This window comes from Sciurus carolinensis (genome assembly GCF_902686445.1).
Source record: "Sciurus carolinensis chromosome 14 unlocalized genomic scaffold, mSciCar1.2 SUPER_6_x, whole genome shotgun sequence".
Taxonomy (NCBI): Eukaryota; Metazoa; Chordata; class Mammalia; order Rodentia; family Sciuridae; genus Sciurus; species Sciurus carolinensis.
The window spans coordinates 8,121,261-8,146,810 of NW_025920104.1; the positions used below are offsets into that span (position 1 = coordinate 8,121,261).

The 25,550-nt window shown below is 35.3% G+C and overlaps 1 pseudogene; it reads right to left on the reverse strand.

Annotated features, from left to right (window-relative positions):
• LOC124973102 (ankyrin repeat, SAM and basic leucine zipper domain-containing protein 1-like) overlaps positions 1-16,077 on the reverse strand; it is a 41,434-nt pseudogene extending 25,357 nt beyond the window's left edge.
• Positions 16,078-25,550: the final 9,473 nt, after the last annotated feature.

The following is a 25,550-nucleotide window of genomic DNA, read 5'->3' on the forward strand; positions in this document are numbered from 1 at the left end:
CAAGTATATCATCAATAGGATTTTAAAAATAATAATTTTGTCTTATCTTTTCTAATTAAAAAAAGCCTAATGGCTTATTCTGAGACAACAGAGTTTAATGTCATAAAATGTAGGACAGAAAAATCTTCCTGTAAAAGGCAAGGGAGTCTGTCTTCCAGGGCTGGTGGAACACCCTGGGACATGCATGCCACAACCACTCAATTTTGCTGTTTTAGCATGAATGTTGGCATATACAGACATAAATGAATGAGCACGACTGTGTCCCAATAGAACCCTAGAAGTCTACCAACCTCTGCTTTAGACTATGAACTGTGACATCAGTCAGCCTGGTTCAAATCAAGCTTTCAGCCTTTACTGGGTGAACAGTACTGGGCATATTTCTTAACTTTCATTGTCTCAGGTCCTTCATATGTGCAAACAAGTTTCTACATGTGACAATTATTGTTGATATTACCATAATCTGTGACAATGGAATGATAATTTTTGTAAGAAAACTACCCGGCACAAAGAGTCTGTCATTATTAGTTATTCTTATTAACTACATCTCATTTTCTTTCCTAGAATGCTTTGTCTTTCCTAAAACAATGGTAAATCAAAGACTGCTTATAAGTACACTTGTCTTGTTCTGAATTTAAGGCAAATGCTGTTAGTGTGTTTCCACTAAGCATAAGACTAGTTCTGACTTCATATGTATGTTTATAAAATTAAAGAACTATGTATCTAATTAAATTTTACTAAAATAGAAACCTGAGATAGATTTTAACTCTCAAAAAATGCGCTTTGGAATCCATAATAATGGTATCCTTTCTTTTATTAAAAAAATCCCTTGACCAATTCATGAAAATGTCTTCCCTAATATTGAACCAATTTTTCATAACAGACATGAATTTTATTTGATCACGGTATATTATTAATTTTATTTACTGATAACATTAAATATACTGATACATCATTAACTATTTATACTTTTTGTGTCTATGTTCATAACTAAGATTGATGTATATGGTTTTGGGGGCAGAATAGTTTTAACATGGAATTTCAGAATAAGTGATTTTTGCTTTATAAAAAAATGAAATTGAAAGACTTCTAGTTTTTTATGTTCTAGGACTACTTAGGCAGTATTAGAGTAATATGCTCCTTGGAAATTTAAAAGAAGTATTTGATAAATTCTCATCTCTGAGTCTGATACATTTATTAGAAATAGCTCTCTAAAAGTTTTTTTTTCAATAAATGGATAAAAATCACAACATAAAAATTCTTTTAAAGCATAAATAAAAAACAAACTATAACAGATCTTCCACACACATAGCAATAAAAAAATTCTATAAGATGCCTGCAAGTGCCATAATTTCATTCTTTTTCATGGTGGAGTAATATTTTATTGTGTGTATGTCAGCATTTTCTTTTTCCATTCATCTGTTGAAGGACACCTAGGTTGGTTCCACAGTTTAGGTATTGTAATTTGAGCTGTTATAAACACTGATGTGGCTACATCAGTGTTGCATGCTGATTTTAAGTCCTATGGATGTAAACAGAGGAGTTGCCTAGCTGGGTCAAATGAGATAAGCCAACCTCAAAAAATCAAAGGATGAATGATCTTGCTGATAAGCAGATGATGACACATAGTAGGGGGTGGGAGGGGGGCAAGAATGGAGAAAGGATGTACTGTATAGAGGGAAAAGAGGAGTGGGAGGAGTAGGGGAAGGAAAAAAAGAACACAATGAGGCAAACAACATTACCCTATGTAAATTTATGATTGCACAAATGGTATGCCTTTACTCCATGTACAAACAAAGAAACAACATGTTTCCCATTTGTTTACAATAAAAAAAATAGTAGTTCTATTCCAAGTTTTCTGAGTTATCTCCATACTGCTTTCCATAATGGTTGTACCCCAATCTGCAGTCCTACCAGCATAGTATGAGTGTATCTTTTTCCCCACATCCTTGCCAAAACTTATTATTGCTTGTATTCTTGATAATTGACATTCAGACTGGAGTGAGATGAAATATGAGAATAGTTTTGATTTGCATTACTCTAATTGTTGAAGATAATAAACATTTTTTCATACTTTTGTTGATTGTATTTCTTCTGTGAAATGTCTGTTCAGTTTCTTAGTCCATTTATTGATTGGGTTTTTTTTTTTTTTTTGGTGTTAAGTTTTTTGAGTTCTTTGAATATCCTGGAGATTAGTGCTCTGAGGCGCATTGGTAAAGATTTTCTCCTACTCTGTAGGCTCTCTCTTTACATTACTCAGTTTCCTTTGCTAAGAAGAAGCTTTTAAGTTTGAATCCATCCCATTAATTGATTCTTAATTTTAATTCTTCTGCTTTAGGAGTCTTGTTAAGGAAGTCAGGTCCTAAACTGACATGATGCAGATGTGTTTTGGAGAAGTTGTCAAGAGTTTTTTGTCTATAGTGTTTCTTAACTTTGCCCTCTTCATTTTTTGCTTTCAAAAGAATCAGGTTGATTTCCAGGTATGTTAATAGCCATGTTAATGCTATGCTTGAAATATGCAAAATAAACCTAAGGTATTTGTCACTACATACATATAAAATTGCTTAACAAAGATAAAATCAGTTTCCACGTATAAGGAAAATACAGGTAAATAAAAAGATGAGCATAGACAATTTATAAATAAATATATATATATATATATATGTTGATTATATAAGAAAAGAGATTTTAATAAACTGAAAATAAGAAAATAAAAACTATGAAAATGCTCAGGATGCAGGTGTAGCTCACTGTTGTAGTGCTTGCCTAGTACACTTGAGGCTCTGGGTTTGATTCCTGGCAAATCCCCCACAGAAAAAGAACAACAAAATACCATCACATGCTCATTATTATCTACCAGATTGATAAAACCACAGTTTAATATGTTGACAAGGATGCAAAAAATGGATGCTCTCTCACATGTTTTACACTGTAATGTGGAAAAACTTTTAGAGGACTATTTGGATGTAACTTGGAAGATTTTAAGTGTAAAAAGTTTTTCAGCATATCAATTTCTATAAGACTTACAAAGTTAATATGCTCCAAAATATCATCATCCTCATTGTGAAGGCAAATATTTTAAGGCTTACTCTGTTGCTGGGTACTGTTTTAAGTATGAAACACCTTTATGAGTGATATTTTTATTTTTGTATTATAAGAATTAAACTGAACAAATGAATAACTCATTCAAATTACAGAGTTAGTAAATAATAGAGCTGGGATTCAAACCTTGACAGTCTGACTCATGAGACATCACTCCAACTACCACTTGAAACAATAATGCAAATACTACTAACTACTACTGACAAAAAAAGATGCAAACACATTTCTGAGTGAAAAGAACTGTGTATGCGTGTGTTTGTATGTACTTTATAAAAAAGAATGGAAACATTGGCAAACTGATTAAAGCAGATAACTCTGAAATAAAAAAAAATTCTAGAAATTTGTTTAGTCAAGGAAGACTCATGCATTACTAATAGAATTACATATTATTTTAATATTCTGTGACAAAATATATTGACTATATACATTTAAAAAGGACAGGAATAATATCACAAAATAAGTGATAATTTCCAGTAATTTAAAAAACTTTCTGAATGAATATTTCTGCTCATATTTTCAGAAAAAAAGATGTCAATTATTTACCTACAATTAGTAAACAAGTTAGTATCATCATCTGCTTGGTTTTTTGGGGATTGGCTTATCTCATTTAGCATGATATTCTCCAACTGCATCCATTTACCTACAGATGCCATAACTTTATTCTTCTTTATGGCTGAGTAATATTCCATTGTGTATATATGCCACAGTTTCTTTATCCATTCATCCACTGAAGGGCATCTAGGTTGGTTCCATAATCTATCTGTTGTGAATTGAGCAGCTACAAATATTGATGTGGCTGTATCTCTGTAGTATGCTGATTTTACGTCCTTTGGGTATAGGTCAAGGAGTGGGACAGCTGGGTCAAATGGTGGTTCCATTTCAAGTTTTCTAAGGAATCTCCACACTGCTTTCCAGAGTGGTTACACTAATTTGCAACCCCACCAGCAATGTATGAGTGTACCTTTTTCCCCACATCTTCACCAACAGCTATTGTTGCCTGATAATAGCCATTCTAATTGGGGTGAGATGGACTTTTAGGGTAGATTTGATTTGAATTTCTCTTATTACTAGAGATTTTTAACATTTTTTCATATATCTGTAGATTGCTTGGAGATCTTCCTTGAAGTGTCTGCTCATATCCTTTTGGGTTATTTGTATTCTTGGTATAAATCTTTTTGAGTTCTTTGAATGGAAGAATGATACATTATATAGAGGAAAAAGAGGGGTGGGGATGGGAAAAAAAAACAGACTGAGGCAAACATCATTATCCTATGTATATGTATGATTACACTAATTGTGTGACTCTACTTTGTGTACAATCAGAGAAACAACAGTTGTACCTCATTAGTGTAAAATGACTCAAAACAAATAAATTTTAAATAAAATGAAACAAGTTAGTATTGAAAGCCAATACTGTAAATCTACCAAGCTGCTCTAGTGACATTTGTAACCAAATTTATATTCTAAGAAAGCAAACAATATTTTTCCCAAGGCATCTTTTGTTTCTTAAAACAAGAAATAACATTCAACAAGGTAACAACCAAACAGTTATTAGGTCAAAATCTTGGGCATCAGTTAATATGTGCTATCTTATCAATTATAATAAAACAGTTACTGAAATTAAAATATCATAATGTTTTACAAACCCCTTATCTCATGACTGAACAATCTGAAAATAACAAACTCCTATGCTAGAAAAATTGCCTTTTAAATGTAAAGAAATCTTTTCTCTTTTTGAGACACAAAAAGGTTTCAGTGAGCTAGAAAAAAAAGCCCTCACAAAAACAAATGTTAATTACATGCAATATTTCCAGCCTTATTATTACTCTTAACAAGAAGAATGCCACCTCCATTCATGATGTGTTTCAACTATGTTGTTTATTCAATTATCTAATACAGGCCCTCTTAATTTTAATTTATAATATGATTTTTATTGAATTATCAATACAAAAAAAATAGTAAGTTCACACCACATTATAAATGCCTAGTCCCAAATAACTTAATCAAGGCTACTTTGCTTTCAGGCCTAAATATATTTAAGCTAAATTAAGTGATACTTTCCTATCCAGTTTGTGGACTTTTAAATACTCAACTACCTACTACAATTTACAAATATTTAAATTTGAATATTTACAAATATTCAAGTTTACAAAATGTTCCACTATCTACTACAATTTACAGAAAAAGACAGTAAAAAACAAACAAAATACTCAGATATAGGCAATTTGACACAAATATGTGTTTTGCAACAATTAGAAAAGTCATGCTGTTTAACTGGTTTGTGTTGAAAACTCCTAAATATAGTAAAAATGATGGAAAATATAAGTAAATTCTGCTGGCAATTGCTGTTTGAATTAAATTATTGTAAATATCCTTATCACATTTCTGCTACATTCAAAGGCACTTACATATTTCAGCACACAGTTTCTGTTCTGTACAAATAACTTCTAACCCTGAGTTATAAGTATTATTTAGACAATATTTAAAAACAATTAACATGGGGCTTGGTATACAGAAAATATTCAACTAAAATTTATTTAAAAACAAAAACCCTAACACCCTCAAAGAAAAATTCTAAAGTCAAAATAAAAAAAGAAAACAGTAAATTGCCATATTGGCTTGATACAGTACACTGTGCTAAGTATCTTCTATAGAAAGACCTAAGAGAAATAAAAGATATGATTTGTGTCCTAGACAGTTATACTCAAAAATAGATTTTGAGTTGCCAACTCATTACTATTAGCCCAAAGGAGGGAAAATGAAAATAATAAAACAAAATACAATTAAAAACACAAACTAGATTTCTATGTACTAATTATGGAAAGTCCATCATGAAATACTAAATTAATGTTATTTCCAAAGAGATTTTAAATAAAATTATAAAAAAAAACTCCATGGAAAACAAATAACAGAGCTGACATCAATAAAATAATAATAAACAAATAAATAATTCAAAAATGTCCAAAATACTGAATTTTATTTCTAGTAATAAATAGCAAGTTAGAACAAAATTCAGACCAAAAATTTAAAGCATATAAAAGAGCTGAATGAAAACAAATTTCAATTTCTTGAAAACCATAGAACTATGGTAACAAGGAAGAAAATCTAGACAGCAAAAAGCCAGAGACAAAAAGTGTGCATTCACATTTGTTTTTTCCCTGACAGTATGTACCAGTTTAGGTGGGAAAATGAGCCACAGCTGATTTTGGTGGCCTAAGGGGAACAAAATTGAAAGCCCTGGGCCTATACAAGGTAGAGAGTGATAAGTCATACTTAAGACAAATTCAGCTGAGACTCAAAGGGCTATATCTTCAGGTTAAGGATAAACCAGAAATAACCCAGCTCTTCATGTTGTATACTCCAAAATGGCCGAGAACCACAATCCCAAATGTAAGATTACACGACTCATGGACCCACAGTACTCAAAGCATGTTTTCAAAATATATAAAATTTTCTCTAATGGAACCTCCTAGAACTCATAATTAGTCCTCCATTCAGATTTTAAACCTAATGACTAGCTCCTAGGCATGAATGAGAAGCATCATACACGTTACTAACAGATATAAACTTACAGAAATTGGAAATGCTCCATATAGATGATATGTTTATCATATTAAAGAAAAATTGGGGGGATAATGGGGAACTGAATGAAGGGGCATTCCACCAGTGAGTCACATCCCAGTCCTTATATGTATTTTATTTAGAGACAGGGTCTCACTGAGTTGCTGAGTGCCTTGTCATTGCTCAGGCTGCCTTTGAATTGATCCTCCTGTCTCAGACTACTGAGCTGCTGGGATTACAGATGCCCACCATCCAGCCTGGCTAGAGAATTTTTAAACTAAATCTTAAAAATATTTTCAGGGAAAATGAGTTATAAAGTGATACCACAATTTTAAAAAGAATCAAACAAGTTCTAGAAATTAAAAAATAACTCAAATTATTGATTCAATTGGTGAATTTAATAAAAAATTAGATGTGAGTTACAAAACTAAATGCATTATTCAAAACTGATCTAACTGAATAAATTATAAGTATTTCATGTATTTAAGTTATAGCCAATTTTGAAAACTATTACAGAATTTTTCAGTACCATTTCAGACAGATTTCTAATAAAATAAGTATAGGAAATTCATCAGTTTCCTCTTAATTAATTTTAATTTTTCTAATTTTTCTATTTATTGGCTTTTAGTACAAATGGAACCAAGTGATTTGAATCAAGTAATTTATTTTCACTATATGATCTGCAAACCCCTAGAATTGTCCTTTTGTTCCAAACACAAGTAAATCCTTTCCTTTTATTTCCCCCATTTTATGTACAAACTAAGACCCTGTCTTTTGAACTTTTTCCACAGAAGGAGTAGTTTCCATGCTACTTTTACATATCAGACTGGGACTTCAGTCCCTAGTTTAGAGATTGACCACTAAGACTGCTATTACTTTCACTTTATGAGAAAAGACTATGGGTCTTATTTTAGTTTAAAAAAAGTTAGTGTTCGATGTCTTTTGCAACAAGTAAGTATGTGGCCATGCAGCTTTCATGAAAACTACAAGCTATATGGCAAACTCTTCACTTGTGCTATTTTTCTTGAAAGGTTATTTTTCTCAGCAGAAGAGCTGCTCAACAGAAGGGAATATGAACAGAATGAAAGGAAACTCATCTAAAGATGTGTTTGTCTCCCTGATATCTGAATAGTGGTTCCCTAATACATCTTTTGGCACATTTTACATGAAACTTAGCAATAATATAATTTGTCTATACAATTCCCACAGTTTCACTGTATTCCTGAGCCCTGAGATGTTTTTCTCCCCTTTCACATTGGTGTATGTTACCCCTACCCCACTGTATATTCACTTATGCTATCCTCATAAAATCTTCAGGTTAAAAAATCTCTATTTGCCATGAGGTATATTCTTTTCAGGACTAATGAACAAAACACAATTCAGTAACTGTATTGGTTCAAGCTCTGAACATTAAAGAAGACTAAGTAGCTGAAAGTTTATTTCTGAAGTTATTTCTCATATTTGTTTATTGAATAAATGGTTTTCTTTAATGATGCTTTAAAATTATGTATTTCATTTGATTACATACCAATTTAAGTCTTGCGCTGCTTCAAATTCACTAGCTTTCCTTGAGTTTTCAGTTTTAAAATTGCCTTATGGTATGATTGCTTTATAGAGTTTATCATGAGATACTAATCATGTTATTTCAATTCAAATGAAATCTTTTTCCAGATACATACTATATATCTGAAAGATGCCGTATAATTCTTGAGAGGAAAATTAGTCTAATACCTATGGTAATGGCTTGCTTAACTTCACATTCAGAATTTAGAAGATGATAAGTGAGTGAGATGGTAAAGAATTGACTACCTATAATATCTTGGAGAAGTAGCAAAGAAATTTTAAAAACCGAGGTACATCAATAAAAACTGATTTTCCATTGAACCCAGAGGGGCACGTCTTATCTTATGCTACTTCAAAACATATAAATCAAAATCACAACACATCTGGAAGTGTACTTCAGCTAGTGTCCTGAAGTACATGTCCTGATTTCAAGGTGCAACTGGATTCAAATTTTACACCTCATTAGGGATACCATAAATGAGAGAATTAAAATTCCTGTGAATTGATGTGCTAACAATATGTAGATAGAATTTTTTCCAGTTATTTTTAATCTTTATTTGTTAAATATTGATTGTCTACTGTATAAAACTTGGCCTTTTTAATACTAAATCAGAATTTTCTCAGCTTTGTCATTTTGGGTTTCTTATTCTTTGGAGGACTGTCCCACACACTATAAAAGACTTAACAGCTCCTTTGGCTTAATCCACTAAATGCTAATAATGACTTAAAGGTGTGACAATCAAAAACCCTTTTAGACATTACCAAATGTCCCCTGGGCAGCAGAACAGACCACCCTTGAAATCACTCATATTAGAGCAAAATCTTTTTCATCTGGGAATTATCTAAAGACATATAAAGTATTATTTTTATTATTATAAATGTTTCAACAGATGCAAGATATATTTGTTGTTTTCTATGTATAATTAATTGCTAAAATCTTAGGGAAATAGAAAACTTTGAATATGTTTTTATACTATATGTGTACAACTTGTTACACAGAGAAAGTTCTTAATTGGTTTTACTTCTCTATCTGGATCATCATATTCTTTTGAGTGTATTCACAGGAAATCATTGTTTGATGTACTCTTTTCCTTTTCTGTCCAAATGTGCATATAATTCCTCTTAAATTAAAAGTTGAAAGGTCAACTTCTCTTGGTACTCCTATATAATTGGAACTAGGAACTTATGACCTAATTTCTTCCATCAAGTATTTGGCCAAGTAAACAAACATTTTTTATGATTTTTAAAAATTCATATTATGAAGTGTTTAACAGGATGATAAAAATTACTTCAACATGTTGAACCAATAGTAAGGCTCTAACCTACAAGTTACATTTGGATCAGTGTTTCTTGAAAGTAGCAGCTCTACACACTTCAAGATCTACTTCAGAGTCACAAGCAGAACATGCAGTCATCAAAACAGTCTGCTTATCTACAATAACCAAGCAAGAAAAAGTCCTCATACTTTAGAAAGTATATCTAATTCACTTACTTACCTTTAAAATATTCTATATATTTTTTGCACTGTAGAATTCTACAAAATCTCCTGAAATCTCACTCATAAGATTAAGTCACCAAAACATGAGATCAGGGATGGATCCCTTTCCTCTTCATGTTATATGCAAAATGCACTTCTTAACTTACTTCCCTTATTCCCTTTCCTCAAGACAATGAATCAACAATGTAGCACATGACTCTGGTACATTGCCTGAATATGAACAGTTTTTGGTAGATTAAATTTTTCCTTGCTCAACTTATGACTGCAAAATGAGTTGTATTCTCTGGCTTCACATCTTTACTTCTCACCCATCTGACAACTCTTGAAATCTATCTTATAATCTCCCTAATGAAACTGATACAATGGCCATATTCATTGTTTCCTTTTCAGTCCTGGTCTGCTTAATCTCTCTAAACTCACTCTGTTCCCTGAAACTATTCTTCCCTTAATTCCTATGGTATCAATGGGGAAGAGGGTAGACAGAAGAAAGCAAAACCCATTTCTCAATTAATAACCTAGAAATACAAAAGGTCACTATAGCCATAGTTTATATTACTGGTTCACTACAGAGCATAAAATTCTACTCCCAGCTCTGTGACTAAAGAACTGTGAGTTCAGTGAGGTCTTAATATCTCATTAGATCTAAATTATAAGTATAAAATTAATACCTATACTCTTTACCTGACTTGTGCTATCAAAGACACATAAAAGCATTTATGTGTACATTCTAAGAAAAATATGAAGTGTTTTAAAACTGTAAGTATTCCTCCAATTAGAAGAAGCAGAATAAGAAGTTTTTGAGCAGAATATTTTCTATCCTTTCAAAAATACCATTCTTAAATGTAGATTTCATTGAGTAATATTCTTAAAGAACAAAGTGAAAAATGTTCTTAAATGTAAAACTAAGAGAAATTTTTGAAAATATATAAAAAGAAACAGGGAGGGTTTTACAAGTACTTAATATACATACAAAGAAAGAATGTGAGATTTAACTCTAAAATAAAACCTATACATTAATCATGAAGTGAATTCAACTACCCATTAAAACAAGTTAAACCATGTAGACATGTGTATAATCCCAGTGACTTGCAGGTTGAGGCAAGAGGATCTCAACTTTGAGGTCAATCTTGGAACCTAGGTGACACTTTGTCATAAAATAAAACAATATAAAGGACCAAGAATGATTTGCTAAATCAATATAACAAGCTGGATATAAAAATATATACTTTTGCTCTTTAAAAATATTCAAAGTGCTACTGAGTGGAAATCACTTACTAACAAAAACAGAAACAAACATATTAAATAAACTACTTTTGAAACAACTTTATGTGATATAATTCAAAGTTGAGTTTACAATTTCATAAACTGATTTTCAAGAACTTTTCCAAAAATTCACTCTATTGATTTTTTCAATGTATTTTTTCTTTAAAAATAGTCATATCTACTATAGAAGTTAGAAGTACATAACAATATGCTATAAAGAAAACATATCTAGAATCTACCTTTGTGCAAGGAGTTTTTTGAATTAGGCTTCTAATTTGATTGTGCAGATTATTTACACAATTCAACTAACAGGTTATTTTCCAAACTACTTTAACTTTTTTCTTCTTGACTAATTGCTTTTGGGATTAAAAGAATCACAGCAGACACAACCAGTTAAGTTTTATCAAACATCTTACCCTTATCAAAGCTTGCATTAGCACCTCTGTCCAAAAGGATCCGAACCATTTCTACATTGGCAATGCTAGCAGCATACATTAGAGGGGTCTATCCATACCAAAAGTTGGAATGTACACTAATGCCTGTCAACACAAAAACAATATTTAAAAGTCCCACCATCAAAAACAAAACAATAACAAAAAAAAATCCTCACTGCAGTGTGTGTATATACACATAGAGACATACAAAATATAGTTCATTCTATAAGAGGTTTTCTTGGTAATAATAGTCTTAGAAAAATAGTAATATTGTCACTGATAAACTTGCTAACTTAAGTTCACTATATGTGCTATATTCTGAGTCTTGATCTGAATTTATCAATATAAGTATAAGATAGCTTATACTATAACAGGTTTTTCTATGCCACTTCTTTCTCTTAGGGGAGTTGGGAAAGGTTTCAGACAGGGAATATGTCTTTTAATTTAGAATATTACACTTGGACCATATCTAAGATTGCAAATACCACATATTTCCCTAAGATATCCTAACTTTCTCTTCAACACAAAACTTACCCATGGGTGACCAGATAAAACAAGAAGCTAAAAAGTTAGGTTGAGGTTAGATTATGAAAGCTCTGTTATGAAATACAAACTACACTTTGTGATCCAGGGATTAACATCATTCTATCTGTATTATAAAGGCAACATAGATATATCACTGTTGAGAATGGGGCAGGATGCAGGGAGACCAATTTATGAACATCAAATTAAGGTCAGGGGAAAAAGGGAGAGAGAGAGAGAAGGATAGGGAGAGAGAGGAGGAGTGAGGGGGAGGGAGAGAAGGGGGCAGAGGGAGACAGAGAGAGAGGGAGAGAGAGGGCATGAGTAGGGTGGGGCAGGGTGTGTATAACAAAAGGACATTCAAATGTAGGATCATCAGAATTTAACATCATTTTGACAAGGAGTGAAAAAAAGAAATCAAAAATGACTATCAGGTTCTACCTTAGAAAAATGAATAATAAGTAGTGAGCTAGAATTCTCTTCACAGATGACATATCAGGACTTAGGTGTAGGAAAAAGTTTCAGAGTGTTATAAGGATAGATAGTAACTAGGACAAGAACCAGTTGATCTTAAAGTCCTTAATAATGTAATGGTAAAATCCTTGAAATTATATCTTTTTACCTAGTAATATTGATAAATTTGGTTATATACAAAAAGACTGAACTGTTTTTGGACTGAGGAAGAGCATAAAAGATGTAATAGAAGGCTAAAGATACAGTAAGTCAAGGAACACAATCCATTACATTTAGGTAAAAACATTTCTATAAGGAGATAGAGATTTCAATGGCAATCTCTCTCTTCAACCTAAGTAGAATTTGCTAATCTCAATAAGGAAAACATTTTTGTTTCAAAGAAGGAAAAATTATATATGAAGCACCACTGAATATGAACTTGGCTTTAACACTGTATAATTTACAGATTTTATTGTCTTTGGCTCTGATGTATTCCACTTGCAAAGATGAAGGTAATATCACCAAGAAAATATAAACTTAGGGCAGGGATTACTTTTTTCTGTTGAAATATTAAGTCACTGAAAATCTAGATATGTCCAATTCACAATTATCTCACTTTAATTGGTATAAGGCAGATGAAAAACATTGAGAGAAAAAAATACTGAACAATCTCAGTACATACATAAAATGCTATCCCAACTTGTTGACTCTGAAATATTCCTCTTTAAATTGCTACAACTGAAAGTATATGAGTTCAGAAAAAAGTAACTTTCTCATTCTTTCCTTATTTGATAATACTATTTGAATTTTGATAGTAAATGTAGAAAAATGAAAAGACATGAAACAAAAAAATAAAACATTTGATATAAAAGTTCTTACCAGTCACCTCTAATATTAAAATTAAGTTCTAGGTATAGTGTTTAAAGCAGGTATCTCATAAGGATTAATGCAACATACTATATAGTTCAAAATATTCAAAATAACACTACATTGTTTTTGGATATATACATATATCATAAAAATATAAAGATATTCATAGGAATGATACCCAACAACTGTAGGAAAGTGATCAACTCTGTGTGTGTGTGTGGGGTTTCTATATCTTTCTTGAATATGCAAAGTACTTCATAGAGAACTAAACATATTACTATACAGAAAAATAACAAACACTTGAGACACCTTCAAACATAAAAATGGCTGTTACTTTTTCTTTTATACCAAATTCCAGGCACTTAACCATTTAATCACTGAGACACATTCATGGCCCTTTTTTGTATTGTCTCACTGAATTGCTTAGGGTCTTACTACATTTTTGAGGATGACTTTGAACTCATGATCCTCCAGCTTCATCCCCAGAGCCCCTGGGATTACAGAATTGTGCCACCTCACTTGGCACAATTTCATTTTTTAATAAAAGGTTTTGACTGGTGTAGAAATATGATTCAAAGATAAAAATGGTTTTGAAATGCAAAATCATAGAAAGAGTTTTTAAAGACTTCAATGAAAACATGTAGAATAAAATACCCCAAAAAAGCAGTAAGGGTGTGTGAGTGGGAACAAAAAGGCAACATATCTTTCCACTTTACACATACGTATTTTTTATATTTTTAATGACCTTTCAATATTTTGTAATTAAAATCAAATTTCAAATGGTTGACTAACTACTTAGCAGTAGACTCCTTCAAAAGACTCAAAAAACATATGTGCTATCAATTATATCAAGTTCTAATTCTTCAAGAGCCTCTCCATCACCTTCATTGAATCTCATCCCACTATTCCCAGGACAAATTTTCTTTTCTAAAACAAATTTCTGCCTATTCTTTCCCAGTCAACACTACTAACACTATACATGCATTTATATTCGTTATTCTGGCCTCTTTCTCCTTATTCAAATTTCATTCAATATCATTCTTCAAGTAGAAACAAAGTTCCATCCCCTGACCACCAAGTCCAACATTTTTTTCATTTGCTAATAATAACAAACATTTGTATATTGTTTATATGTTCTACATCCTTTAATTTACACATTGTCTCATTTCAAAATATTTAATAAACAGAAAAGCAAAATGGAACACAGAAGAGTATCGTGATGCTTTACATAAACAGATGCTCCAAAAGTTCAAGAAATTTTCCTAAGAAACTACACTGAATAGGCAATAAAACTGGAACAAACAGTCAAGGCAGTTTTTTATAACATCTAAGCTCAGGCCTCATTTCTATTCTCTCTCTCCCCAACAATCCTTTTATATAAATGCATCCATATTTTACAAGGGAGGAAATTGAAGATTAGGAAAGTTTGTACCTGGGTCAAGATTACAGAGCCATTGAGCCACAGAGTTAGTAATCAAGACTGATCCGATTTGTTTCCAAAAAATTTTACTTTCTACCAAACCATATATCATCACTAACACAGAAGAAAATCATTTTGCTATATACAATCTCTTCTATTTTGTGTGTGAAAGTTTTCTAGCTATAACTAGATGGTAAATATCTGTTATATTGTTGCATAATTTCAACCATTAGAGTCAATAATTTACATTTGCATATGAAGGTAATTTAAAAATATTTAATAAACAGAAAAGCAAAATGGAACACAGGAGAGTATCGTGATGCTTTACATAAACAAACAGATGCTCCAAAAGTTCAAGCAATTTTCCTAAGAAACTACACTGAATAGGCAATAAAACTGGAACAAACAGTCAAGGCAGTTTTTTATAACATCTAAGCTCAGGCCTCATCCCACCAAAAGCAAAAATGCAGGACAGAAAAAGAAAACTACAACATATACAACTAGGAGCAATTCTTGAGAAATATAAACTACAGTAAAGTAAATGCTGAAAAAGAAAACTCAGGGTGGGATAGGATTGTCCAAATAGTCCTCTTGAATGATTTGTAAGAACCAATGTAAGTTAATTAGCATGGCATGCAATGTGAAGGCAAAAAAATTAAGGCAGGCAGAACTCAAAGTCAACTAAGATATTTAGAACGATGGTTACATCAACTTCGATTGCGTTTTCATTAGAAAAGCAGCACAAGCCTCTTGAAACAAGGAGTGCTTGTGAACTTAGAAGACTGTGTTCAGTTGACATTATCCCTTAACTCTCACCAGAATCCAGGAGCTCTTCCACTGAGGAAGTATCTCCAGTGGTCAATGCCTTCTTAAACCTTGCATTCTTTTCTTCTGTAGGCAAAGGAATGTTTAATTTCTAAAGAAAGGCAAAAAGTTAACTCCGTGTTAATCATGTTTCTGTTCTCAGGTCAGGAAACAGTGGCATCTGCTGAGGACACAGCTGTCATGGTCTGTCCACAGGGACAGATTATGCAGTGTCCATACCTAAGAGGAGGGGCAAGGCCAGGTCTGATCTTAAGCGAGGAACTGCCTGAAAGTCAAAGCAGTGCACCTGTGAAAACCACATCTGCAGAACGGAAGGAAAAATGAGGGGTTTGCTTCAGTCCCAACTCCTGTACTTGGAAACGCTGGTGAAAAGGGAAACACCTGAAGGAGACAAAAAGCTTCCGGGCAGGGCCTCGCCTTCTAAAACCGTACACACAAGGCCCCAGCCCTACCTGGGAGGCCCGTTCGAGGTACCTGATCTGCCAGCCGTCATCCTCGCTAATGCTACTCTCCTCTCAGCCAGCTACCGACACACCCCGGAGCGGGCCCACTACAGCGTCTGCTGCCATGCCCGCCCAGCAGCTCTCCCAGCGCCTGGGCAGTGTGCGTGCGCAGGGCTGCGCACCAAGCATGGCGCGAGAGGGAGCAACTTGAGAACGCTGGGACCTAGGCCTCCGCACAGGCGCATGGCTGCGTGTATGACCCCATCTCTCGGCTCCTACTAACACAGAGGAGAGCTTGAGGGGTGGCAACCCCGCATGTCCAACAGGCTGACAGGCTCCTGACCGAAACTTTTGGTTCCTTTCAGGTACTCTCCCGCTGTCCTTATACAGTATTTGGTGAACCATTTTCTGGGGCAGGAATGCCCAGTTGTGGCAAAAGCCAACAAGACCAGGCTCTCCTGGCCGTCCACCATCCTGTCCATCACCCGTGGCCAGTCCTGCTGCTAAATGTGTGTCCCCGGGAAAGGACTCGCGCTGGTGGAGCACTATGCATGTGAAATGACATCAGACAGTGTGATCCAAGAGGAGTCACGAGGAGGACTCTCAAGGAATTCTTTACACTTAAGGTGATGTCAGAGTTAGACACTTAGACCATCGGACACTTGCCTGCTGTGAAATATAGATGTCCCAGAGGAAACTCAGTCAAGAACTTGGGGTGCAGGGAACAGTGGGTCCAAGGAGCTACAAAGACTGTGCAGATTTAAACAACCAGACAGGAAGTAAATGATTCAAACCCCAGGAGAAAGCAGCCCAAGGTCAAACACAATTTTCAACTTCTGACTTCTAGATGGAATCTTGATAGCACATTATATTTGCTACTAAACAAAAGTTGATTCATCAAAGAACAGAGCACATTTATATACCAAGATTAAGAGGGAAGTAGTCATGCACCATTCTTTAAAAAGTGCTAAGCAGTACATTTTTTCCTTGAAGATTCTTGGTTACTTGTTTACTTCAGAGACTTTCAAAGGTAAGTACTTTTAAGTAAGTTACTTTGGGGTCACATTTGTCTTTCTAAATGCATTCATTCAGTGCATGTTATGGATCACTAGGTATACTAGGCCCAGCTAGGTTTGATAAGACAACATTAAAGACAAACCAAGTTGCCTCATGGAGCTCATATATATTTTTTTAAATTTATTTTTATTGTAAACAAATGGGATACATCTTGTTTCTCTGTACATGAAGTGGAGGTATACAATTTGTGTAATCATACATTTATCTATGGTAATAGTTTTTGATTCATTCTGTTATTTTTTGGAGCTCATATTTTAATGAGAAAAAGTATGCAAATAATTGAGACTTCAGATAGTAAGAGCCCTAAAGGAAATAAAATAGTGTTGCTCAGTTTTTGAAATCAAATTACTTAGGTTGTTTTCTGGTGGAATCATTAGTTGTACCTGTGAGCCCCTGAGCAATTTTCTTAGCTTCCATCTCTGTACCAGTTAACTTTTCTATAAAATGGGGATGCCAGTAGTGTTCAACAAAAAGAGTTGTTGTGAGGATTAAATTTAAGTAATGGGCTTGAAATAGGGCCCATCTCAGTGTGAGGTAAATAAATCTTAACTATTATTATTGTAAGTTTAGGTAAGGTACTTAAAGTCTGAACAGGGTCCCAAATGTCAAAAAGTTGTTAGTCACAAAACATGGGAGATTAAACCAAGACTAGGCAAGACTGTAAGGCAGGAAAAAGTTGAGACTTAGGTCTAGAAACATGGTGGATAAATGAGACTCTAGAAGGGCAAAGATTAAGGATATACTCACTGACAAATGCAATGAGTGCCCCCTTAAATCTCAGTCACCTTGCTTTCCTTGCTTGTAGCATCATGAGGTGTTAATGAAAAGACCCCTGCCCCATCAGCTCAGGCCTATTTTAAGAGAAAAAGAAAAATCATTAACGGGGCATGTTAAAGGAATTTATCTGAAGATTTAGTTAATAAAGGGGCAGGATGATTGTGAAAGTCAGAGCATGTCTGAACTAACAGGAGCTGATATGCAGGAACTATAAAACTGTCCTGTAAAACTTCTGATACCAGATTCCTGACCAAGGACAGAGTAAATAGGATGAGATAACAAAGGACTGTAAATGACAAAGTAAAATTATGACCTGTGAAGCATGTTATCTTAAGTTCTGAGCCGCTCTGACCCCCCCCCCCCGGAGGGTAATCCTTAGTAAGGTTCCTTCTCGGGTCAGCTCCCCTGGGCTTCACAGATAAGATGGGAGAGGTCTGTGTTTATACATTCTTTACCATTTTTACGACCCGTGCTGCGGGCAATTAGGGAAAAACCTGTGTTTATGCAGGAGCGGAAGTGCGAGGCTGCGGGCAATTTGGGGAAGCCTGTGTCTCTGTCTGTGTCTCTATCTATCATCCCCCCCTCTCCAGTTAAAGTAAATTTATGGCTTTTCCAAGGATTTCTAAATGCTGGATTCAAAATAGCCAATAAGATACCTGTTGCTTACCGCGCACGCGAAACCTGCCCCTTCACCCTATAAAAACCCTGTGCCCCAAAGCCCGGTGTGCCAGTTCACCGAAGCTCCAACTGAGGTTTTACTGAGCACCCGCAGGCACCTGTGTACCAAATAAATAGCCTCTTGCTTTTGCAGTCAGTGTCTTCGATCTTCCTTGGACAGGGGGACGGAGGGTCTTTCATCTGGAGGTCCCACCGAGATTTGTGTTCTTGCTGCCCCGAATCCCTGCCCGAGGAAATTCTGGAAGAACTACTGGGAGGTAAATTGGCCAGCTCGAGCTCGTTGTCGTGTTTGTTTCGTGTCTCGTGTTTGTTTCTACGTCACTTGAGCGCAGCGTTTGTACGATCACGCGTGGTCACTTTGTACTTTGGGCAGGCCCGAGAAGGAGTTGACGAACTCAGACGTCTCCCCTGCCACCCTGGGAGACGTCCTAGGGATCCTAGTGCCCGATTCGTTGGGACTTGTATTTGGTCGGAGGAGCTACGCTCCCCAACACCACTTGGTACCTTCGGCCTGTGCCGAAGACACGCAGCGTTTGTAATTTGTTTTTGGTCGGGGGGGGCTACGCTCCCCAACACCACTTGGTACCTTCAGCCTGTGCCGAAGATGCGCAGCGTTTGTGATTTGTTTTTGGTCAGGGGGGCTACACTCCCCGACACCACTTGGTACCTTTGGTTTGTGCCGAAGTCACGCAGCGTTTGTAATTTATTGCTTGGCCGGAGGGGCTTGCGCTCCCCGACGCCGCTTGGTACTTTCGGTCTGTACCGAAGACGCGCAGCATTTGTAATCTGTTGTTTTGTCTGCGTTCTCTTGTGCTTGTGCCTGTTTCTTAATTTCCTTTTTACCAGCGAGACTGAAATGGGGCAATCCATGGTAACCGCCCTGAGTCTCACCCTCGACCATTGGCAAGACGTCCGGAACTGTGCCAGCAACTTGTCGGTCGAGGTCAAAAAGAGGACGTGGGTAACCCTCTGCACTCTGAATGGCCAACCTTCAACGTAGGCTGGCCCAAAGAAGGGTCTTTGTGACTCTGTCGCATTTGAGTGACTCTCACATCTGAGCAGCTTTTGTGCTGCATTCTGGCAACTTGTCGAATCTGGTTAACTCTTGGCCCCATTTGGGCATTGTGTTGTGCCTGGGCAACTCTTTGATATAATTGGAAATTGTTTGTTTTTATTGACAAAGTACCAGCTAGCCAATTTTTGATTTAGTGCGCTACGTGTCTATCTGTTTGTGTATTGTACTATATGGTCTTTACTCTTGCCTTCTATTAAATTCTTCATTGTGTTAATCCGGTCTTAGGCTTAGGGATACTCATTGCAGGGTCTTTTACAGTCCTTCTCCTTGTTCCTGAGAGATTTGTTTACTCCAATCCCCCTAGGCAGAGAGCTCAGCAGCTCCATTCCTCAAAAGTAGTGAGAAATGATGTTTTGTGATCTTCTGCATTCAAACCTAACCTGATTTCTCAACCAGGAAGAAAAAGGGTTAAAAAGTCCTAGGTGATCCCCCCCTCCCCTCTGCCTGGCCTTGCCAAAGCTTGCATTGGAATGTAAACTGCAGCAGTCTCAGCGGGAAGGGGGGGGCAACCTGAAGAAAAGAAAAAAAAGGTGTCCGTTTTAAACTTCTACACAGAACTAACTCATTCTCTAGGATTCTTGTTTTGTTTTGTTTTTCTCTAATGCTGTATTTTTGAGCTCATAATTTTGATCCTGCATACCTAGGTTAATGATTTTTTTCTTTTTGATCAGTTCTATTTTTATTCAACTAGAGTTTTTGAACATCTGTTACATTGCAATGGAGATTCACCTATAAAGTTAAAGTTACAAGGCCTTTGATTTTGTGTTATTTGTATGTCGTACTAATGTCATGTTTTGTCTGTGTCAAAACTGAGCGCTCCTAAAATTAAAATTTAAAACTGGATCCAGATACTTTTAATTCACGTGATTTAAAGTTTCAATTCAAATTGGGTAAACTAATGAAAGTAAAATGTCTTTGAAAGTAACTCGCAAGTCTCTAGGTGGTCAAGCTAATAAAATATTGATGTTAATAAAATGTCTAATATCAATTGTTCCTAGGACTTTTCTTCAACAGGAAAGAGACAGCAAATACTGTTCAGGACACTTGTCTGATTTCTTGGTTTTTACAGAATAAGTGAATTAGAGTTAACATGTATGGGATTACTCAAATGTGTTTGTAGAGACATCTGATTAATTTACAAAGTAAAATGCTAATTGTTAAATAACATCGAGTATTTTTAACTCCTTAAATTACATGGGGTAACATACTTAAACATTATTGGTGTTTTCATAGATTGGTAAATAAAAAGGGTTTACAATTACTTTGTGTCATCACTAAACTAAAAACAAGGTTACTAAGAGTTATGTCCTAACAAGTGCAATTCTATATACAAAGGGTCCCAAAAGTTTCAACTGTGTTTCAATTAGAGTACTATAAACAACAAAATATTTAATCTTGATAAAATAGAGTAATTTATCTAAATTCAGAAATTTCATAAGAGTTGTTTCAGAATGTGAACAAAAAGGGGTCAACGAATAGGAAAGAGAAAATAAAAGGTTCTGAGTATGGAAATATATTTAGTAAAAGGAAAAAGGAAATGTTTCTGGGTAAGAAAGTGCTTGTGTGATGAAATACATGAGGGTCTAAGTAAGTGCTAAGAAAGTCTGTGTAAGTAAAGGGCAAGTTTCAACAAGTTTGCGTGTAACTAAGTTGGTTGTATGTATGTGAGACAGCTAAAGCTATTTAAGGTTTTTCCTAAGGTGAAATACTAATGTTCTGATATAAACCAAAGTTTAATCTATATGGTAAAATAACAAGGATTTCTTAGAAACACTAATTTACTCTTAACTTTGTGTCTATTAAGTTTTATTCTTTAGAACAATTAGTCTTAAAAATTGGGGTTTATACAGTTATGGTTAAACAACTCTTAGAGTATTGTACTATGTTACAGAGTCTACATTTTTCTTTAAAAACTAAATTTGGTAAGATAAAAGTGTCAAGGTAATTGTGAAATGATTACTAGTTGTATATTAAATGTGTTCATATTTTCCAGGTATACAAGTTTTTAAAGCAGGGAATTTATCAAGCTGCTATTCTCCAGATAAACTTGTCTGTAATGGTAATCTTAAACTTATAAAGAGTAAATTTTATTGGGGATTTATTTCTATCATTTAATGTTCTGTTATAGGACCTGTTATCAATAGGGTATATGTAAAATTTGTTACTTTTTACACTGAGATAAAGAATTTCAAATATAAATGTATTTATAAAAGTTAGAGCCTGACTTGTTTAAAGGTTAATTTTGTGAAACATGAAAATATTTCGCCACTTTGACACACAAAAGGAAAGTTAAAAGCTCTCTCAGCCTTTCTTTGAGTCATGTTTTAGATACAATGCTAAATTGTGTTAATTATAAAGTTTATATAGACTCAGGAAACAGTATATGTAAACTACTTAATGATATTTAAGGAAGAAGCAAAAATCAACATCAGAATTAGAACACTTAAGATTTGTAAAGAGCCACGCCTTACCTGATATAAGGCTCTGCCTCCCACCTTACTGCATGTTAGAGTGACTCCAAAATAAGTCAGACTTCAGCTTATTTAAAGTTATAGTCAAAAGATTGATTCTTGTTGAAAAGTAGTATGATCTCAAATAGGGAATATAATGTGGTTCTCAGTCAAAATTCAAGATATCTATTATACAAGCTAAATGTATTTTTACTCTTGCTAATTTCATTTTGTAAAACTGTTACCTGTTAATGTTTTGCAGAAGTAGCTGGTTCAAGAACACACAACCTAGGTAACTTGTGATAATAAACCATCACCTATAGATAGTGGTAACTTCCAGTACTAATGCAGACTCCAGTTAGATAAAAGGGTAACTAACTGTAAAGTTATGAACATTGAAGTTAAAGCCCAGTATTCTTACTTCATGACTGGTGAAACTGGCTTGCTGAATGATTAAGATCAAACTTAGAGATTGGAATTAAGTACAGAAGGCAAGATGGACCAGTATTTGGATCTTTTGCCCTCAGTCAACCTGAACCCAGGGAATAAGAGAACTTCTCTAAGGAGCTTTGCAACTCTGGGTCACACAACCTCCTGATCAAGGAGATTGTTGAGACTAGAGGATGAAAAATTACTCAGTGCATCTGCTGCAGAGGAGGGTCATGGAAAAAGGGAGACATCCCTTAATGCTTCCAAAGGAAGTCACCTCATCAAGGAGACCCTACCTAACCAATGGCACTGGTGGAGCTAAGAAGCTGCTCTTAAGTTCTCTACAAGTGGCCCCTGTGGGAACTCAGCTGACTCTTTAACAAGACAGGAACCAGGTCAACTTGACCAGCTTGATCTTAGACACCCAGCAAAACAGTGAAAACCAAAATATAGCCATTCTTGGGCACTTAAAAGAAATAATAATTAAATGTAACTTAAGATGTACACTTGTGTTAGTCCACTACAATAAAGACTGGAAGCTACAAATAAAAGATTCTTCAGCAAATGTGCCTGATAACTATCAAGAGAAACTGCCAGAGTCAGAAGTTTTTAGTCAGTTTAAGGCCTGCAGACCTTCCTAAGCTACACAGGTAGACTTAATCTATGTTTGCTCAAATGATTATCTAGCCTTAAGTAACAGAAGTATAGAGCTCTCTACTAAACACAGGTTATACCAATAAAGGGATATTTTACAAAAAATCAGACGACATTAAGTAGCTTAACTATATTTTCTGGGGACATTAAGAGTTAAATGTTGTGTTTACATTCCTGATAACCTGGACAATGTTAAAGTCCCCAAATAAAGGCCTTGTCCTCTCCAGCCTTTTGCTAGGCCTAGTTATGGGAACAATTTCTCAGTTCTTCCACTGCCTGGTGAGAGATTGACTTCTGTCATTTTCATGATACTCAGTGGCATGTTCCAGATGCTGCAACATTTACTTTGTACTAATCTCATTTCAGTACTCATGTCTTTTTGTTCTTCTATATAGAAGCACCCATCCCCAGATGACTTTATAACCTGCACTTCCCCAACCAGACATCTACCTTGGACCCCTCCATTGACCCGATTTTTCAAAAAAAGGAACTCCAAACTGCTTGCCCCTCACTGCCCCCTTTCAGCTTTGAATCAGCCAGAACGACCGATGCCCCCTTTTCCTTAAAGCAGTTGGGAGTTCCTATAGCTAAAGGGGGGAATGAAGCCAGAATTAAGGACAGGTAGTTCGTGTAGAAATGGGGAATCGGGTCAATTCGAGGAAATGAAGCCATGAAGCCATCTGCCTTTGAAAATGTCAAGGATATCCGGAGCCCATTGATTACCAAATTTACCTGCCTTTATCAAGGACTGCAAGCAAGGAGATGCTGATTGATGCCCCCTGGGCCCTTACCTGCCTGAATCACCTTGGCCCTCCCCCTGCCCATGGTTTCTCACTTAATGCAAAACCAGGCCTAGTCACATAGGCAGGAAGGAGAGAAAGGTAAGGGGAGAGAGAACTAAAGAACAAAAGAGACTTTAACCTATAAAAGATGTAGGGTGCGCTCACTTCTTGGGACTTTTAGAACATCAGCATAACCGAGGCAGGATGGACAAATGGATATAAGATTCTATCCATGATAAAGAAAAAGGGGGGAATGAAAAGACCCCTGCCCCATCAGCTCAGGCCTTTTTTAAGAGAAAAAGAAAAATTATTAACGGGGCATGTTAAAGGAATTTATCTGAAGATTTAGTTAATAAAGGGGCAGGATAATTGGGAAAGTCAGAGCATGTCTGAACTAACAGGAGCTGATATGCAGGAACTATAAAACTGTCCTGTAAAACTTCTGATACCAGATTCCTGACCAAGGACAGAGTAAATAGGATGAGATAACAAAGGACTGTAAATGACAAAGTAAAATTATGACCTGTGAAGCATGTTATCTTAAGTTCTGAGCTGCTCTGACCCCCCCCCCCGGAGGGTAATCCTTAGTAAGGTTCCTTCTCGGGTCAGCTCCCCTGGGCTTCACAGATAAGATGGGAGAGGTCTGTGTTTATACATTCTTTACCATTTTTACAACCCGTGCTGTGGGCAATTAGGGAAAAACCTGTGTTTATGCAGGAGCGGAAGTGCGAGGCTGCGGGCAATTTGGGGAAGCCTGTGTCTCTGTCTGTGTCTCTATCTATCATCCCCCCCTCTCTAGTTAAAGTAAATTTATGGCTTTTCCAAGGATGTCTAAATGCTGGATTCAAAATAGCCAATAAGATACCTGTTGCTTACTGCGCGCGCGAAACCTGCCCCTTCACCCTATAAAAACCCTGTGCCCCAATGCCCGGTGTGCCAGTTCACCAAAGCTCCAGCTGAGGTTTTACTGAGCACCCGCAGGCACCTGTGTACCAAATAAATAGCCTCTTGCTTTTGCAGCCAGTGTCTTCGTGTGATCTTCCTTGGACCGGGGGACGGAGGGTCTTTCATTAAGAGTGGGAAATGAAAGTGTTTTGTGGGTATTAAATAAGGAGTTTGGGTTTTACTGTTAAGAGTTTTTTAAAAATGAAATGTTTCTAAGCTAATGAAAGATGTTTTCTGAAAAGTGTGTGTAAATTGAAAAACATTCACTTTTGTAGAGTAGTCTTTTGGTTTGAACAGCTGGATAAGTAGTGATATCATTTTATTTGATGAAGGAAGGCTACAGAATAAACTTGAAGACATAATGAGCATCTCAAAATTAATTCAAAGCCAAACAGCCAAGTGTAATTGTCAAGTGGGTGGTTAGAGGTAAAGAGCTCAGGAGAACCTGTCTTGGAGATTTGCATTTGGTACTTATCTACAAACAAGTAATTGCTTTAAACCTTGTGGTTTATCCAGCAAGAGCTTATGTAAATATTGATTAGATTATTCTAGAACTTATAAGGAAAAGTAAAGGAACTAGAATACTTAAAACAGTTCCAAAAAGAAGAATGAAGTAAGAGGAATCGCTGCATTGATTTCAAGATTTTCAGGACTTTGTGATACAGATCAATGGAATAGAATGGAGAACCTAGAAATGGCACCATGCAAGTACAGTGTAGCTAACTGGACAAA